General features: G+C 43.9%; 1 protein-coding gene across 3 annotated transcripts in view; it reads left to right on the forward strand.

The window, feature by feature from the left end:
* B3galnt1 (beta-1,3-N-acetylgalactosaminyltransferase 1 (globoside blood group)) overlaps positions 1 to 20,271 on the forward strand; it is a 42,361-nt gene that overhangs the window by 8,679 nt on the left and 13,411 nt on the right. The window lies entirely within an intron of this gene.

Genomic DNA, 20,271 nt, shown 5'->3' on the forward strand with positions numbered 1-20,271 from the left:
AACAAATTGGCACAGAAGACCACTTCCTGAACTTAACATCAGTATCACAGTCACTGAGATAGAAAATTAATAAATGGGACCTCCTGAAGCTTCTGTAAGGCAAAGGACACAGTCAACAAGACAAATGGTAGGCCACAGAATGGGAAAAGATCTTCACCAACCCCACATCTGACAGAGTACTAATGTCCAAAATACACAAAGAACTCAAGAAGGCAGTCACCAAAACACCAAATAATCTAATTTAAAAGTGGGGTACAGATCTAAATAGAGAATTCTCAATAGAGAAATCTCAAATGGCCAAAAGGCACTTAAGAAATTGTTCAGCATCCTTAGCCATTAGGGAAATGCAAATCATAACAACTCTAAGATACCATCTTATACCTGTCAGAATGGCTAAAATCAAAACCACAAAGACACAATAACAGTTTATGCTGGAGAGGATTTGGAGAAAGGGGAACACTCCTCCATTGCAGATGAGAGTGCAAACTTGTAAAGCCACTGTGGAGATCAATATGACAGTTTCTCTGGAAAACGGAAACCAGTCTACCTCAATATCCAGCAATTCCACTCTTAGCCACATACCCAAAGGATGCACATCCATACAACAAAGGCATCTTTTCAACTATGTTCATAACAGCATTATTTGTAATACTCACAACCTGGAAGCAACCTAGTTTCCCCTAAACTGAAGAATAGACATAAAAAATGTAGTACATTTACACAATGGAGTACTACTAAGCGGAAAAAAAAGCAATGGAATCTTGAAATTTGCAGTCAAATGGATGGAACTAGAAGAAATCATCCTGAGTGAGGCAACCCAGTCACAAAAAGACAAACATGGTATGTACTCACTCATATATGGATTCTATACCTAGAGCAAAGTACCACCAGAGAAGCTATGAAACAAGGAGGCCCCTAAGAGAGACAGACATGGACCCCCCCCCCCAGTCCCAAGAAGGGGAAAGGGACAAGATCTCCTTAGTAAACTGGGAGCGCAGAGAGGAGGATAAGGGAGGGAGGGAGGAGGAAGAGGAGGGAAGAAGGGAAGGGGGAAGGAGAACATGAGGGATCAGGAAGGTGGAGTTGGGGGAAGAATAGAGAATGAGAGCAAGGACAGAGATAGCGTAATAGATGGAGCCATTATGGGTGTAATGAGAAATCTGGCAACAGAGAAATCTGCAGGGATCTACAAGATGACCCCAACTAAGATTCTAAGTAATTCAGGAGAGGCTGCCTTAAATGCCTTCCTCTATAATGAGACTGATGACTACCTTATATGCCATCCTAGAGCCTTCATCCAGTAGCTGATGGAAGCAGAAGCAGAGATCCACAGCTAAGCACTGAGCCAAACTCCTGGAGTCCAGTTGCAGAGAGGGAGGAGTGATTAGCAAAGGGGTCAAGACCATGCTTGGGAAACCCACAGAAACAGTTGACCTGAGCAAATGGGAGCTCATAGACCTCAGTATGACAGCTGGGGAACCAGCATTGGACCGAACCAAGCCTCCTGAATGTGGGTGTCAGTTAAGAGGCTTGGGCAGTCTATGGGACCTCTGGCAGTGGAACCAGTATCTATCCCTAGCGCACAAATGGACTCTGGGCACTTATTTCCCAAGGAGGGATACTCTCTCTCAGCCTAGGTACACGGGAGAGGGTCTAGGTCCTGCCCCAAATGATGTGACAGACTTTGATGATCCCCCACGGAAGGCCTCACCCTCCCTGGGGAGTGGATGGGAGGGTCAGTGGGGGACATGGGTGGATGGGAGGGAGAGGGAACTGGGATTGGTATATATAATAAGATTGTTTTTAATTTAAATAAAAAATTTAAAAAATGCCCTAAGGCCTTCTATGGACTTTGACAGAGTACACTTTGCCTTAAAAGCAAGACAAACAAAAACAAGAACATCACTTCCCCCAATACAAAACCCTAACCTCTCTACACATGGTCAAGAGTGGGTGGAGTTTGTCACTGAGTGTGACTTAAGGTGGACAGAAGCATGTGCATGTTAGTTCCTGCTGCTTTTGGTTTTGTCCACTTCTTAGCCCAAGGACCCTGCATACCCCATCTCCCAAGTCTAGAATAAAGTGCTATCCTCGGGGTTGCTTTAGCTACATGGAAACGGTTTTGGCAAGCATTACATAATGCTTGTCTTTTCTTTAAAGCCCCACTCATCATCTCCGCACACAGAGGCGGCAGGGTTCCATCCCCATCAGGCTGGGATGAGAGCCTTTCTCCCTGATGTCTCAGAACGCACCCGGTTCTGAGTGCTGCAGTGGGGCTTCAGGCACAGAGCTGAGGAATGGCCGAGGAATGATGGCATCTAAATCCACCACCTATTGAAGATGTGTAACAGTATCAGGAGTGGGGCTCAGTGTGGGCATTTTCTTAAAGTCAATGGACATTGCAGATTTGTGATTGAAAAGTAAGCAGTATAGGGGCTGCAGGGATGACTCAGAGTGAGAACGAGGACAGTTCGTGTAGAGGACAATGTTTGGTGCCTAGCACCTGCATCGGTGGCTTACAACCACCTGCAACTACAGCTCAGGGAATCCGACGCCCTTGACCTCTGCAGGTGCCTGCACTCAAGTGCACATACACGCACACTTACACATAGTTAACAATAAGATCTATTAGTAATTGAGCAATCCAAACTGCTGAATAAGCTTGAAGCCTAGCTGTGATGGATTAGTCACGTTCTGAGCTATCTGGCTTCTGTCTTTGGATGTGCAATTTTCCGTTTTGTTCATAAGGACCTTTAAGCACCTAGCTCTCAGCATAGAATCTAATTTTTATATTCTCCTGGGTTTCTTTGGACCGTTTTTGGAGGGACCCTGAGAAAGTGGGATGAGGGTAGTCAGATGGGGATCCCTAGTGAGTGTCTAATGGTCATACCTTTTGTGTCTGTGTCTTTAATGCGAGTGTATGTAGTGCTCAGCAATGAATTCAGGGTCCTTGGGATATAGAGTCATTAACATTCTTCCTTAAGTACTTTCCCCTTGGCCGAAAAGTGTTATTGGATGGGAAGGCTTTTGAAGACTTGTCTGGGTAAGAATTTGGAAGGACTGAGTGTGATTTGCAGGTGTTCCTTTGGAGGTTCTGGTTCAACTCTGACCACTTTCCTTTGCCTGCGAAGAATAGAGGAGGAAACCATGGGCTACAAATTTGCCAGGGCTGTTACAGTGCAGTGGTCACAAAGTCCTCGTGGACAGGTCAAGGACTCCAAAGCCCAGACCTCCACTGCCAGCTCTGAGTCCCTGAGTTCCTGGCTACAAACCCAGTTTCCTTAGCTGGAAGTGAACTATTATAGTACTAGTGACTAATGCAAAAGGTCCTCTGAGTCATTACACCAGTCCAAATGCGAAGAAAGCTTGCCTGCCACAGTGCCAGGACCAAGCTGATGATAAGATGATAAAGAGGGGAGAGTGGAAAGACCTTAAATAGAAAAGAAAGGAAGTCTTTCAATGCTAAGCTTTTATTTGCTCTGACAGAGTAAAATGTATTTCACTTTTTAACTTTTGTTAAGTTTAGTAAATATACCAGTTGCTATCTTGAGTAAATAAAAGTCAATTTCCCATGGATGCCCAACTGTGCCTCCCCAAATGTAAACTTACCACATGTGTGCAGCAGGCTGGCGAGATGGTGCAGCGGCTTTGGCATCAGGACCCACGTGGTGGGATGAGAGAACTGACTCCCACAGGTTGTCCTCTGATGTCTGTATGCGTTCACTGGCACGCGCACACACGCACGCGCACACTGTAAAAATAATTAAAACTATGCGTATCCCTCAGATAAAGTGTCGCAGTGCTCACTACTGTCCTGGGCATCTGATGGAGGCTCTTGTATTTTGTGGGTTTTGCAAGTGCCTAAAGTAGGACTTGCAGCAGTACAAGTCATGCCTAGGAAAGAAGAAAGAAAATTCAGTGCAAAACGACTCTGGAGTAGGAGGAAGGATTGTAGAGAGCAGAGCCTGTGGGAAGAGGAACGAGAGTCCACCTGCAGCAGCTGGATCTCTTCCAGGAATGCCTGGGACCACAGAAGAATGAACAGCAGGCACTTGGCCCACAGAAACCAGAAACCTTGGCCTCTAGAAGGCAGGCTAATTGAAGGGTGAAGGTAGACCCCTTGGGCTTTACCTGCATGTGTAACCATATTGTAGAGCATGTGGAATCATGCCACATTTGGGAGTAGCTGCAGATTTTGTAAACAATAAATACAGGCAAATAAGAGCTAGAAGCGTTGAGTGTGCTCTCATGCACCAGGCTACCATAGATGCTGGCTGTGTTCTGTTCATGCAGTCTTCACAGAAGACCCCGTAGAAGGCGTTGTTGTTTCCACGTCAAAGAAAAAGTAGCCAGTCGTGCAAAGGTTAAAAGATTTGGTAGTCTTAAATGAGTTGGTAATCGAAGCTTCTCAAGTTCCATAAGTGTGAGCAGTCACCTGGGATGTTGTACACAAAGTTGAAAAGCAGTGTTCACTAATTATCTGTATAGTCCACACGCACACCAGCAGTGTTCACTAATTATCTGTATAGTCCACACGCACCAGCAGTGTTCACTAATTATCTGTATAGTCCACACGCACATCAGCAGTGTTCACTAATTATCTGTATAGTCCACACGCATCAGCAGTGTTCACTAATTATCTGTATAGTCCACACGCACACCCCTTTGGACGGGCCTGAATATAGCATGCTTAGGCTTAAGTTTTAATTAAGTTTAGATTTTTGTGTCCTGTTCCTTTCAAACTGCTCATGCTCACAATCAGGTAGTCTCTTGGGATAAGGTGGTTGTTAGGAGAGTAAGCGCACGTCAGCAAATCCCATCGACTTCTGGTTCAGTATGTTCTGGAAGTACGAGTCCATTCATAGTCAGATGGTCAACATTTACACAGTATGACCTTGCACTGAGCGCCTACTATGTGCTGGACTCCTCAGTCAGGTCTTTTCCTCACCAGACCTCACTTCCTCTTGAAGAGAACACAAAGAGGGGTTTTTTTTATTGTCATTGTTGTTTTACTTTATCTATTTGTGTGTGTGGACATGTGTAAGCTCACGTGCACGTGTGTGGAGGTCAGAAGTCGTCATCAGATATTTTCTTCAGTCAGTTGTAGTTGTTTTTATTTTAATTTCTGAGAATTTCATGCACATATGCAATGTATTTTGATGATATCTACCTCTGCTCCCCTACTGTATCCCTCTTCCGATTTTATAATCTTTAGTTCTGCCCATGTGCACACCACGTATGGGGCCACGTGATGGAAATGGGCACCTCTGCCAGAGGCACACCCCCAAAGGAAACGACTCTTTCTCTCCCAGCATCCATCAGTTGCCAGGCTTTGAGCCTGTTGCGGACGCCTGCTAGGATTAGATTACGGCCGGCTTGGTTCTGTACAGGTCCTGTGCGGATAATAATGCAGCTGCTAGGTGTCCATGAGTGCAGCGGCCACCCACGTCCAGAAGACAACATGTCACAGCACTTTCCCACCCGCCTTCTTATACACGCTTCCGTCTCCGTCTCCCTTGGTGTTTCCCGAACCTTGGCAGAGTCTGCCTTGGTTTTTGAGAGACCCTCTTGCTGAACATGGAGCACGCTGATTTGGTGGGTCTGACCCGTCAGTCAGTCAACACCCTCACCCCCATGAAGCGGTCACAGACAGGTGATGCTGCACTTGGCCGTGTACCGAGTGCTGGGGATTTGAACCGAGGGCTTCCTGTTTGTGCCAGAAGCATTCACCCACCGAGGGCTCTGCAGCCCTGCAAACAGGTGAAAACGGAATCCCCGTGGTTAAGTGCTGAGAGGAGGAGGAGGAGGCGGGCGATAGAGAACAGGGCTGGGGGCGGGGCACTGGGGTGGACAGGGTCACAAAGGGCTCAGAGGGCTCTGACTTCCAGCGTTGCTGAGTGCAGCACACTGCGCCCTTGGGCTGGCTCCACCCCGTCTCCTTGGTAGACCCCATAGCCCTGGCACCTCCATCATCCGGGGTCTCCATCCAGCTTCACGCGGGGCCCCCAGGGCCCGCCCCGTTAGAGACACCCATCTGATCTTAGTGGGCCTCCTTCACCTGAGAGGATTCTTTTCCTCCCGTATCCTGTATGACTCTCAAGCCAGAGCCCCGTGACTGATGCTGCCTGCTTGGGGTGGAGCCGGCCCTCTGGAAGTATGCTGCATAAACTTGGATTTGTTGTTGCTCTTGAAGAACAGAGCATTCTTCAGGCCTTGTCTTTTCCCACGCTGCTGGATTAACTGAGAGGGGTCTCACCCTGAGGGCACTGTTTACTCCACCCCCATGTCTTTCAGCACAAACCATGGCTGGGTTCCTAAATTTCCCAGCATTCTTTTTCTCCTCAAACTCTACTTTTAGCCCCCTTGCTGGTTTTCATTGTAGATCAGCATGAGTGATCGTTAATAACCACATGACAGAGTTAACAGTAGGCTGCCTTGAAATGTCCTTTACCAATGAAATTACTCAAAAACACTTGAGTTGAACCCCAGGCAGATTTTTAAGACAGGGGCAAAAAGCAGTCACATTCTTTGCCAAAGTATCACAATAATGGTCCCTAGCCCAGTTCTGAAACCTCTTGAGCTGGGCCTCCATAGTACATGTTGCTCTCAATGTTGCTGTCTTCCAGACTCCTAATAAGATGGCCTCTTAAAGCCCTTATCAAGGCATTCAACCACCTTTCTAGTCCAGGGTCCCCAAATCTTTCACATTCCTCCCCAAAAACATCATGGTCGGACTTGCCACAGCAATAGTCCACTCCCTGGAATGGACCTCAGTCTTACTGTCTGACTTCTGTGAAGATACACATGACCCAGATAAGCTATAGAAAGAATAGTTGAGATAACAGCCACAAGGGAGAGGAGAGGGGGGAGAGGGAGAGGGAGAGGGAGAGGGAGAGGGAGAGAGAGGGGGGGAGGGAGAGAGGGGGGGAGGGAGGGGGAGGGGGAGAGGGAGAGGGAGAGGGAGGGGGAGGGGGAGGGAGGAGAGAGAGAGAGAGAGAGAGAGAGAGAGAGAGAGAGAGAGAGAGAGAGAGAGAGAGAGAGAGAGAGAGCGCTAACTGATTCCTGGGCTTTTGAAAACTCAAAGCTCACCCACAGGGACAAAGCTCTTCTAACAAGGCCACACCTCTCAATCCTTTTCAGACAGCTCCACCAGCCGGGGACCGGGCATTCAACTATATGACCCTATGGGGATTTTCTCATCTAAATTACCACACAGACCAATAATGACCCCAGCGTGTAAGCATTCCGTGGGCTCTGTTTCTAATACCAGAGACCCAGAGTTTTCCTCTTGAATAAAGGCTTGAACTGTAGAGTTGTGCTTTCCTTCCTGTGCTTCTTGCTGATGTAATGGGGAGCCCAGAGCTCCCCTCTGCTCCTGTCTGCCTCTGTCCCCATTCCTGCACTACTCCGGCTTGAATCAGTGGCAGAGAGCGACTCCATTGCTTCAGTCACATCCGTTGCTGACTGATTCCCCACTGGATGGGTTTTCAGATTGTTTCCACTTTCTTCTGGAAGTTCTTCCTCCCAAACTCCTTCTATGGGTAGAGAGCTTTCCTTGGATAGTACTTAACTTCTTTGAGGAGACCAGTCCAGATGTCTGTGTTCCTCATAACGAGCCCCATAGACAGCCGCTGGATTGGGGGTACCTGTTTTGGCATGCTTTATATCTAGAAAAAAATCTCCATGAGCTAATAGTCTCAAACATACAAAGGCTCCACTGAGTTAAAATGTCTCATGCTGTACCAAACATGGTCTAGCCAAAGTACCTCCTCCAATACAGCTGTCATTGACCAGAGGGTGGCATGTTTTTCCTCTGGCACAAGGCAAAATGGTCTGAGGCTCCTGAGTTCAAGCATTTATCTGCCCCTCTCTCTGCTCCTGTTACTCCTGTACCTTCTCTGCAGTCTCAGTCATACACTGTGACTGGAAATCTCCAGAAGATCCTTTCTCCGACTGGCTGGAGAGCACCTCTTCCCAGCCAGTCCTGCTGACCGGCTCTGGCTCTCTAGGTGGCAGAACTGTTGTCGCAATGTTCTCTTTCCAGCCAGACCGAGCTCTGGTCAGAGGCTCACCTGACTGCCAGAGTGTGGATAAGGTGAAAACCATGGGTTATGCCCAGTAATAGTCTAGGTTGCAAAGCTGCTCCCTCCTTAGAGTCTACCTGATTCACCCCTTTAGTTACATTTTAAAGGCTAATCTGACAGATGTTATGTGTGATGGCCAGTTGTGGTTGTCAAAAAGACTAAACCTGGAATTTACTAAAACCCAATGAAACGATTACTTAAATTGTTCCAGTATAATAAAAACATGGGAGTCAGAAATTGCGAAAGGGACATAATAAATCCAACAGTGGAGAGTTGATTGGTTGATCCTCTCTCCACATTTTTCCCTATCCACCAGCCTAAAATTAAAAAACCCAGAAGCCTTTTTTTTCTCTTCCTGTCCTCTCTAGCCAACATCTAAGTCCTCCATGAACTCTCAAGTAAGAAATGCATTCACAATGTCCAGTCCATCAATATTTGGCAAATTCAGAGAAAATACTCTATTATCTTATCTTGTTAAGTCCACAGTTTGATACCTAATTACTGTCATAACTGTAACTGTAACTATAACTATCTAATCTTCAACCCTATCAGACACCCAAGAAGGATATATTACTTGAGTAAACAGGAAGTGCATAGCAAGCAACATCAAAAATCCAGGAATGACAGAAAGAGCTGACTACCTGGAGAGTCACCTGAAGATTCCCTGCAATCTTGGGAAACCCATCGTTGGCCAATGGGCCTAAAATACCTGACAGATGCTTCTGTGAAGCAGGAATTTTGGAGGAACACCCTCCTTTGTTTTGACAAAGTTTGACAGTCATTTTCTTTTCTGTCCTGCTTGTCCAATTTGGATAGCATACTGTCAGCAGTCCAGACAAAGGCAGTTTCTTTGTCCAGTGGTTAACTTTGCCACAGTGAAAGCAAACTCCATATGGAGGGGTTTTGATGCCCATCATCCTTTATTAGAGTAAATCAGTGCTGCCAGGAGCAGACTGTCAAGAAAAGCCTTATGTTATTGTGTCATATTCTGTAGGTTCCAGAAGTTTTTGAAGACCATCTGTCTATTTAAACTATGTGTCTGATTGATCTTGAAAACATGCCTAATGTGACTATAAGTTTGAGTTTATAGATGACTAACTACTAAAATGTATTTCTTTATTATCCTAAATCATTTAATAATAACTTTCAAGGACTAGAAACTTAACATTGTTAAGTAAGCAGCACAGGTACAATATCTTAGACAAGAAATAGAATATACAATACAGTATAACAAGTTAACCTTAAATTTATATCAATATACAAAAATATCTTAAACAAGAGAAGAAACATATATACAGTATAACAAGTTAACCTTAAATTTATATCAATATACAAAAATATCTTAAACAAGAGAAGAAACGTATATACAGTATAACAAGTTAACCTTAAATTTATATCAATATACAAAAATATCTTAAACAAGAGAAGAAACGTATATACAGTATAACAAAAAATCTTAAATTTGTATCAATATACAAAATATCTTAAATAGTAATCTACCCCTTCATTCTATCGTTTCTGTATCTCCCTTTTTCTTGTCAGAATGAGATCCCTGAATCTAATTTGCTTAGTTTTCTCCCTAACCATGACCAATAACAACTGCTACCAGCCTCGCTGAATGATGACAAGTATCTATTGAAAAAACATAAATCACCTATCTAACCTCTTATTGATGTCATGTTCTTAAAATTACTTCCTGTTGTCTGTAGGTGACAGCATCTTTAGGGGAACCACGAAAGCACTGGTAAAGATCAAGTTTGGTGAGGAGCTAGCTGTTGTATATTGCAAGGCTTATCTGAAGTCCCAACTGGAGTAGCCCATGAGGCCAGACCATCTTAGCTAACTGCTTTGAAGTTGTCCTGAGCCATTTGTAGTCCAAAGTTGATCTCTGGGTGGTGTTTGTCAGCTTAGTGATGTTTCTATATGGATTCATGCTGTTAGGAATGATCCTGGTTTACTGCAGGAAACTTAAACATTTTAAATATCATATGCAGCAGATCTTGGAGAGGTTGAAGGATCACAGTCTATTAAATACATTTAGGGCATACAAACATAGTTTCTAGTTACCTGCTACCTGCTTCACACTCAAACCTGAAAGGACATATAGGAAACTAGATGAAACCTATTTCTAGAACGAGTTAGTACCCTATATGATCATTAATATCATGACAGAAGGTATATATACATAAAGTTGGGGATAATATTTATACCTTAAGAAAAGTTTTAAAGTATCAAAACAAAACCAGAGGATTATAAGATTAGTGGCAATAGTCTCTAGTTCTTGTTTTTCTTCTGTCCCATAATAGGTGACTCTTCTGACATGAGACAGAAAATTTTGGATTTCCCTTAAACAAGCATGCTTGGGTAATTTGGAGAAGGAGAGAGCCATTCTCCAACTCCAAAGCCAAGCTTTAATTTTAATTGAATTGGGACTAAAAAAGACCATTTGTCTTATATGTATGTAGAAAACAGTAGAGGCAAAGATATGGGAGGATTTGTTATATATGGCTTTACTCTGTTAGAGTTGAAACCTTCCTTTTCATTTAGGCAAAAAGGGGAGTGCTGTGGAGTAATCTTTCCTTCTGGTTGGTTTAATAAAGAGCTGAATGGCCAAAAGCTAGGCAGGAAGAGATTAGGTGGGACTTCCAGGCAGGGAGAAAAGAAGAGGTGAGTCTAGGAGAGACGCCACAGAGGACACGGAGAGGACACAGGACCTGCAAGATGGAAGGAAGATAAAAACCATGAGGTGAAAAGTTGATTGGTATAGGAGCTAGTGGGACAAGCCCAACCCATAGCCGAACCTTCATAACTAATAATAAGTCTCCGTATTGTTTATTGTGAGCTGATGACCCAAAGAGAAGTTCATCTACACCCATGTTGCTGGGTGCACCTGTGATGGAATTGTCCTGACTAAATCGTGAGTCATGGGAATACCCACCTTTAATCTAGATCCTTTAAGGTGGGAAGACTACCTTAAATCTGGGCTGTACCTCTTGGCGGCAGCTTGCTTAGAAAACAAGGAAACCGGAAGTATTTACTCTTTGCTGCTTGCCCTCACTCTTGCTGGCAAGTTCATTCCTGCACCAGCATTAGAGCCTACTTTTCAGGATTCTAGTGTGTTGGAAGACAAGTCTATGGAGTGAACAACTGCTGTGTTTTGCAGCTTTCCATTGAAGACAGCCATTGTTGGGATAATCAGACCTAACCTATTAGCCATTCTAATAAATCCTGTATATGTTCATTCTGTCAGTGCTGTTTCTCTAGAGAACCCTAATACAATATGAATGCATTTTTGATAGCACTGCTCTTCCACAATGTATTTGGAATAATAACTGACTTCTGTGAGATAATAAAATTAAATATATAAGATTTATATATCTTTGGTTAAAAATTAATATGATTTCAGGTAAAATTTATATAAAATCTCTAAAGGATCCTTATTCTTACAAAAATTGACTTTAGGAAAAAACCGATGATTTTGTTTTATCCTTTTACTAAATGAGATATATAAAAGCTGTGATTAGATCTCTCCAAATGCTGTTCATATGTTTTCCTACTGGGTGAAGCCGTCACTTGCTGGATGGACACTATTGTGACACCAAAAAAAAAAAGGTACAAAAGTTATTTCTTCTTGGGACCTCCCTGCTAAATTACATAATAATTGTAAAAGTTATTTTACTGGCCAAAAATTTAAATCTGTTTATAAGTTTGGTCTGTTATACAAAATTAGGTTGTGTCTGTTGTGCTGGATGGTTCTGCGCCATCTTGACACAGGTTAGCATCAACAAAGGAGCCTCAACTGAGAAAATGCCTCTGTAGGGTCAGGCTGTAGGCAGTGTGGCGTTTTCTTAACTAATGATTGATAGGGGAGGACTCAGCCCACTGTGGGTGGGGCCGCTCCTGGGCTGATGGTCCTGGGTGAGCAAGTCCTGGGGAGCAAGTCGGTGAGCATTACCCTGCATGCCCTCTGCATTAGCACCTGCCTCCAAGTTTCTGCCCTGCTTGAGTTCCTGTCCTGACCTCCTTTGGTGACAGACAGTAGATGTGGAGCCAAATAAACCCTTTCCTCCCTACTTGTTTTTGGTCATGGTGTTTCATCACAGCAGTAGTAGCCCTAACTAGGACACCTGTCATCCTCAGCGCTCCAGACTGATAGGTGAGCATTATTATCATTAACAAATCTGTCTTCTATCGTTAATAAATAGACGTTTTTCACAGTAAGTCCCTGGGAAGTAAAGATAACCAAATGGTTTCATTACTTGTTTTTAGAGGACAGGACTGCACTTTATATGTCTCAAGTCCTACTGTTTTTGAGAGATGTTTAAAAAGTTGCTCAAAGATAAACGATGCTACTATTTGGTAGGACTGTAGGTAGAGACGGTATTAAGTTTCCAAGTCTACTCAGACCTGCCTTACTTGAACCATTTGGAGGTAGCTGTATTTAAACTTTTAGCCTCAGTGAGATTACCCGTGTCCTTCATCAGCTGTCACATGCTTCCTTCAGAGTATGTTTGTGGCTATTAAATCTGACACTGCTGTGTTGTGCCTGTGTTAGAACTAAAGTGAGTCTGTTGTTGTCAGAATTTCAGCGCTAAGTGTGGTGGCCTGAATAAGAATACCCCCCCATAGGCTCCAGTGTTTGAATGTGCAGTCTCCAGGGAGTGGCAGGGTTAGGAGGTGTGGCCTTGTTGGGAGAGGTGTGTCACCCGGGTAGACTTTGAGTTTTCAAAAGCCCAAGCCAGGCCCAGTGTCCATCTGTCTCTCTGTCTCTCTGCCTACAGATCAGGTTGTAGGTCTCAGCTGCTTCTCCAGCACCACACCTTCCTACTGCCGAGCTCTCTAGCATGATGCAATGGCCTGACCTTTGAAGCTGCCAACAAGTCCCTGGTTAAGTGCTTTCTCAGACAGTAGTGGCCTTGGTCATGGTGTCTCTTCACGGCAATAGAACAGTAACTAAGAGAGCCAGTATACTGAGGAAAACTCTTACAGGTCCAAAGCCAAATGATCTTGGGCTGTCTCAGTTTCCCTTATCTCTTACCTTCTTCCCATGTGTGACTTCACAATTTGGTGACCCAAACTCAAAACTACATAATGGGATTAACTTTAGGGATATCTACAACAACCCTGTTGAAACATGCTTTTGCTTTCTGATGCCTTCCCTATGTCGTCCTTAGAAGTGAAAAGTTGGGCCGGGCGTTGGTGGCGCACGCCTTTAATCCCAGCACTCGGGAGGCAGAGGCAGGCGGATCTCTGTGAGTTCGAGGCCGGGCTGGACCGATAGCCTCCAAAACAATACAGAGAAACCCTGTCTCGTAAAAACCAAAAAAAAAAAAAAAAAAAAGAAGAAGTGAAAAGTTGGAATCTTATAGGAACTCCTTGCTCTGGCGCCTATTCTGTCATTTACTGTCCTTCTTAGGATTTCTGTCTCTTCAGAGATGCTCAGGCCGTGGCCATTTGTGGCTGGGTATCCCCACCCTCATGTTCCCTGCATTCTGTTAGGTTCTTGGTGGCACTCAGACTTTGCCCTACTGTGGAGGCTCTGGAGGCCACTCTGGCCTTGGCTCTGCTTGTTAGACTTCCGGGGGCCACTCTTGGCATTGCCACGCTGTGGAGTCCTAATGGCCCTTCTTCCTCCCTGGGGTGCTCAATACGTTTGAAATAAACTATATCTATGCAAATGAATAGTTATAGTTAGTAACTCATTTCAGGTAGAGAGGAACCCCCAGTCTCCATGTGTAAAGGTGGTAAGGCTGCGTATTGTGTGCGCCATGGCTTACTTATTTTAAGAAGCATAAAGCCATGCCCACAGTTACTCTAGCCACAAGAGCCTCTGTAAGGTAGGAAACAGTGGTGAGGCACAGTCCTATTTGAGGTTTTATCTCTGCAACATATATGAGCTTGTGGCTCTCCTTAAGCCCCATTTCTGAAGGTGTGGATATTAGAATCCACCAGACCAGTATAATTGAAGTGGAGTTTACTAGTAAATAACTTACATAGAAAACAATAAATAACTGCCATGGCGTTCCTGCTCCAAGGAGACAGACCCTGCTCCCAGATGCTCTTCTCGACCCAAAGGGGCTTCTGACCCTGAACCTTTTCCTTTCAACCGGTCACATCTGAACCTGCCATGGTCAGTGCTATATAAGGTGTGGAGACAGATCTATCACTACAATTCCCCTTTTAGTCGAAAGAAGAAAGTTTAGGCTTGATACAAAATACAGTGATAGCAAATATCAGGTCTGCTCTAGGAGAGGAAAGGTAAAAACACACACACTTAAGACCTACTGCCAGGGATGCGACAGAGAGCAGCTGTCAGGAACTACATGTCCAGTCGCAGGGTGAAGGCACAGCAGAGATTGCTAGGAAGCTGTGACAGTCTAATCCTCAACCTCATCAGAGACCTGAGAAGGAGGATAGCAATACTAGGGTTGGCAGGAAAGTGCTGGCCAGCAACTTCTGACAGGTGCCAGCGAAGACAGAAACGGAGAAGACAGTCATCCAAAGTCTCACAGCAGCATAGGGGCAACCAGCTTCAGCTAGGGCCTGGAGTATCTGACTGACAGAAGCAGGGAGGTTGAAAGACTGTCTTACCCTGACTTGGCAGGGTTCATCAGTCTTCTGAGTTTATCTCCTGTAAGCACAGTAGGACGGCATGTCCAAAGTCAGCAGTCGGGGTGGGGGCAGTTCTTTGCCCAAGAGGCCATTAGCCGAGGAGAGAATGGACTCCAGAAGGAGTGACATGGGTGCCCAACATTTTCTCAGGAATAGCTCAGTGCCGTCAGGAGCAATTGTGTTCCATGCCAACGGAGTACTAATATTAAAAATTTAAATGCCATATTCTGTTGGTCTTTGAAAGGTTTGGAGAATGCCTATCCAATTGAAATATATCTCTATATATCTAGAAAACCTAACTAACCTAACTGTAAGTTTTGACTACCGTAAGTAACTATCTATAATCTATACTTAATTACATGTTTTTAAATGAGCTATACAAACACAATACCTAAACAAGAGGAGAAATATACATATAACAAAATTGACCTTAAATTTGTATCAATAAATGAAAGTCCATTCCAATACAAAGTACTCATTTCTATATCATATTGCCCTTTTTTTCCTTTAGAGATTGGTTGTGATCCTTAACAATTTATAGCCAACCACATTTAAATGAAAACAAACATTTATAAGCAATTTTTGGGATTTTGGGTGTTGTTCTTTCCAAACTTCTTCCTGCTGTTTCCCCAAACTCTGTCATGGGGGTCATGAGAAAACAGAAACCTAGCCAAATCTTTGCTGTAGTAGTCTGCAAGGCTGCATCATCCCAGATGATTTAGGTGCTGGATCACCTAGGACACTGCTTCAGGGGGTCAGATTAAGATTCTTGGCCAGAAAAAGATAAAGATACATAGTAAAGACAGATAGTTATGGTTTCATTGGTTATGATAAAAGATAAGTTACATATAAGGCTTTAGATTCACAAAGATAGAATAGATGATAGAATATTTTCTTTAAATTTGCCAAATGTTTATAGACTAAATATTGCAATTGTAGTTCTTGCTTAGTAACTGTTTTGTTATATATAATTTTACTATGTTAAAGTTAAACCCTTCTTTTTGTTTAGACAGAAAAGAGGAGATGATGGGGAATGTTCTTCTATGTAAAGGGAAACCTTTTCCTTGAGAGAAGCCTTCCCGCCAGCCTGGTTCTAGAGCCGCATCAGTCCCAAATAAACACACAGGAGGCTATATTAATTATGAAGCTGTTGGTCTTGCTTGTTTCTTACTGACTAGCTCTGACTTAAGTAATTACCCCATAATTGTTAATCTAAGTATGTCTCTTACCGGAGAAGTTTCCGGGCTTCCTACCCCATGGCGTTACATCTGGACTCTCTTGTGTTTCTCCTTCCCAGAGTCCTCCTGGACTCCTAGTCCCACCTATCTAGATTCCTATTGGCCAGCAGTGCTTTATTGACATATACATAGGACTTCCCCCCAACACTTCTACATATGTTTCTCTTATCGGTTGATGAATAAAACTCTGTGACCAATAGGGCAGCAAGATAGGTGGGTCTAGGAGATGAGGAGGATTCTGGGAGGTGTAGGCAGTTCACATGTAGGATGCCAGAGGAGTAACAGGTCCCTGGACCTTTCTCTGGAAGACAAGACCACGTGGGAATACTTAGATTAATAGAAATGGGTTATTATTAAGACAGAGCTAGTCAACAAGAAGCCCTAGCTTATGGCCAACAGCAGTGTAATTAATAATGTAAGTCTTGTATGCTTCTTTGGGACAAGGTGATTATGGAACTGGATGGGAGACACCACAACACATTTCCTCACTCTGGGGCTGGGAGCAGTGTGTCCGTTCATGAGGCTCTCATGACATGAGCTGCTGCCTTGGAACACGTTGGTGTTCTGTCACCACAGCTGGGCCCTGAGTTAGCTGCTCAGTGTAGACATCTGCCTACACTGTAACAGTGACGCCTAGGCAGATTGATCTGCTAGGTTCCCAATGGTGACTTACAAAAAAGGCCACAGTTCTAAGATGAAATAGCAGACCGGACACTCTTGTAGCTCCACGTAGATGAAAAATCGGAGCAAGACCAGGGTACCAGAGCGTCCCCTCTGCCCTGTCATGTATGTTTCTCCCCTGGGGACAGCAGTCTGCGCTCCAGCACTCCAGTTTGCCTGCTCTTCTGCCTTGTGTGGGTGGGAGCCACAGTGTCCACTCTTTTTGTTTGTGGGTCCGCACACTGGGTAGCAGTTGGTTCCTTGTGAGTAACAATGCTGTTGGTGTTTATCTCTTCAACTGCAAGAGGGTGTTTGCGTGGTTCCCTTGTTGGAGCTGGCCTAAAGAGACTGCTGTTGTGAGCCTTCTAGTTTGCTTTGGGAGAGGCTCCCTCAATCATGAGGATTTGGACCCCACTTGCACATTCCTTGGTGCTGTTTGACTTGCTGTGTCACACGGAAAATAAATGCTCAGCTTTATTGAATCACATCAAAGTAATTGAACTAATTTGCATTTACTTCAAACTATTACTTAAAATAATTAATAGAAACCATTTCAATGGGATGCCTATGAAGGTCTCCCAGGACCAGATTTCTCTAGTTTCCTCCCTGCTAGAGACACTGAAAACCAAAATAGATTCTTTGTTTAAATACTTTGATGAACACTGAATATTATATCCTTAGAGAATGTGTGCTGAAATCTCAGAGAAGCCCTCCACTGAACAAAAGCAGTTTCGGTTTGTTTGAATGGCTTCCAGATGTTTTTGTGCCGGGCGTTTCTAAGACTTCCACATCTGTGGACTAGAGAGAGGCAGCTGTAGCTGGGAGTGAGCAGACAGGAACTGGGCTCAGGAACTCAGATGCCGATTTCCTGGGTGAGGATGGTGATTGAGACACGGGCGTGCATCCTGGCAGAGGGCAGGAAGCTTGAAAGAGCTGCAGGCCAGGCATACGGGCACAGCGCCTGTAATCATGAACACGTGCTGTAGACGCCTGCACATCACACCCCTGAACACTCTTCCACCACGGATGGGGAGGGTCGGATGAAGCCCCACTCTTCCAGGAAGAGCTTTCGGCAGTCAGTATTACTGCAGGAAAGGAGGGAAGTTACAGGTATTCTTTTCTTCAGTGGGTTAGTTGCTGACTAAGATGTCCACACTCCAGTAAATAACACCCTACCCATAATCGTAAAGCAGCCCTAATTAAACAGTGGCCCTGTGGGGACATTTTCATTAAAACCACCACACACATATAAATGTATTTTAAATTTTCTCTTTATGTCTACTACAAAAGTTAGTATGACAGGGTCAGTGAGATGGTTCAGCAGATATGAGCCCTCACCACCAAGCCTGACAAACCAGTCCCACAAGGTAAAGGAGAGAGCAACCCCCACAGGTTCTCCTCTGAATTCCACGTATGTGTGAGTACACTCTGTTGGTGCACACAAACACACACATGCAGGAGAAATAAATGCAAAAATGTTAGCATTGCTTATTACACCCCTAACTCCTTTACTTCACATTGTCTAGAAGTGTTTTCATACCAGTATAGGGTATATTTGCTATTTTCCTTCCCTTTATAATAGCTGTGTAATATTCCACGTGTGGATTTATATGTCATGCACCCTCATTGGTGATAAGTTTGGCTTTATGGTTATTTTTTCTAGCAGTGTTGTAGTGGATTATGCTGTAAAAACACATCATTTCAGACACACACAAGTGTGTGTGAAATAAATTTGAAACCTTCGACAAAAAGATACATTCCATAGTGCTCCATAGAGGTCTTATCATTTTGTACTCAGAAAAGTATGCAGAAGAGAATGTAACTCTTTGTGTTGTTACTGAACTACTTAAAAATAAACACAGGTATCTTGGTACATCAATGTATGACTTTTAAAAACAGGAAACTTGAGATTTTAACAGCCTTATTGGTAATTTATACAGTCATAAGTTATTTTGAGTATACAATGCATGATATTGCTAAGTTTAACTGTGTGTAACCATCTCCACTACCAAATTCTGAAACACTATCATCATTTCTCCCTCCCATCAGGCCCCTTTCCTGTTAGTCCCTGACCTCTTACCCACTGCTACTGTGCTGGCTTGTCTGTGTCAACTTGACACAAGCTGGAGTCCTCTGAAAGGAGGGAATGAAATAGAGACAATTCCTCCATGAGATCAGGCTGTAGGGCATTTCCTTAATTAGTGATTGATAGGGGACAACCCAGCCCATTGTCAGTGTTTCCACCCCTGGGCTGGTGGTCTTGGGTTTTATAAGAAAACAAGCTGAGCAAGCCAGAGGCAGCAAGCTAGCTTGTTGCACCTCTCCATGGCCTCTGCATGAGCTCCTGCCTCCAGGATCCTGGTCTGTGCGGGCTCCTGTCCTGACTTCCTTCAGTGATGAACAGTGCTGTGGAAGTGTAACCTGAATAAGCCATTTCCTCTTCAACTTGCTTTTTGGTCATGGTGTTTTGTTGCAACAGTAGAAACCCAAAGTATACTAGTTACTTACCCTACTGCTATAGATTTTCCCCTTCCTGGATCGTTCATGCAAATGCAGTCATACAGTCTGTGGTCCTTACTTTCTTTTAGTTGACATTTTTGGATTTCATGCATGTCAAGATCTCTTACAGCTAATGTCTGTAGCAGTGCTCCACTTTACAGCTGGGTCATACCCCATCACATGGCTGCTACTGCATTGTCTGTCGAAGGACATTTCCGGGATAACCTCTTGGCTAGATTGTCTTCAGATTTCTCTAGGAACCACACACCTCCGAGTTCTGTGTCCTTATCTCTGACCACCTAGAGCCACCCGTTCTTTGGTGGCTGAGGAGACCACGCTGATTGTTTCATGGACTGACCATTGGTGTGATCATTTCCAGGCGGTACTCCTTAGCTTGTTCTATCTCCTGAGTCCTTGTAACGTTCGATTAGAGTACTGTAGTTAGGTAGTTTTGGCTAGGATGCATCAGGAATAACACTGAACATTCCTTGTCTCTAGGAGACAGGTGCTTTCCTGTCACTTACAAAGTTACCACAGATGGTCAAGTTAGGGTGGTGACATCTTCACCCTCATGGCCCAACCTAAGCATTATATTATTTCAGTACTCTCACAAAAAGAAGGTTTTGTGGTATTCTATATGTCCACTCCCTCAACCAGCCTCTCATTTGATGAGCAAATGCTGCTTAATAATAGCACATGAATCAATTTTGTGAGATGTTGCAAAATGATAGTTGTATAATTCTGCCATTTCAAATTCATTTCCAACTTTAGTTTTTCTGTAAATTAGACCATTTCTTTGTCAACTACAGTTATTTGTTTCTCTTAAATTATGCATCATTCTTTAAGGCAACAAAACAAAACTTGCTGTCCCCGCACCAGCAAATAATTTTCAAATTAAGAGTTGGTGGACCACTAAGTTGTTCAAAAGTATTACATTGTTGATGTTTAGTTATTGTTAAAAAACAGTTTACGGGAGCAGGGAGGGAGGTAGGAGAAAGAGAAGGGGAAAAGGGGAACGGGGAGGAGAGCATGAGGGATCAGGAAGATTGAGTTGTGAGAGGAAAAGAGGAGAGCAAGACACACATCAGTAGAGGGAGCCACTATAGGTTTAAAGAGAAATCTGACACTAGGGAATTGTACAGAGATCCAAAAGGATGATCCCAACTAGGAATCTAAGC

The sequence above is a fragment of the Mesocricetus auratus genome, unplaced genomic scaffold (assembly GCF_017639785.1).
Source record: "Mesocricetus auratus isolate SY011 unplaced genomic scaffold, BCM_Maur_2.0 Super-Scaffold_100009, whole genome shotgun sequence".
Taxonomy (NCBI): domain Eukaryota; kingdom Metazoa; phylum Chordata; class Mammalia; order Rodentia; family Cricetidae; genus Mesocricetus; species Mesocricetus auratus.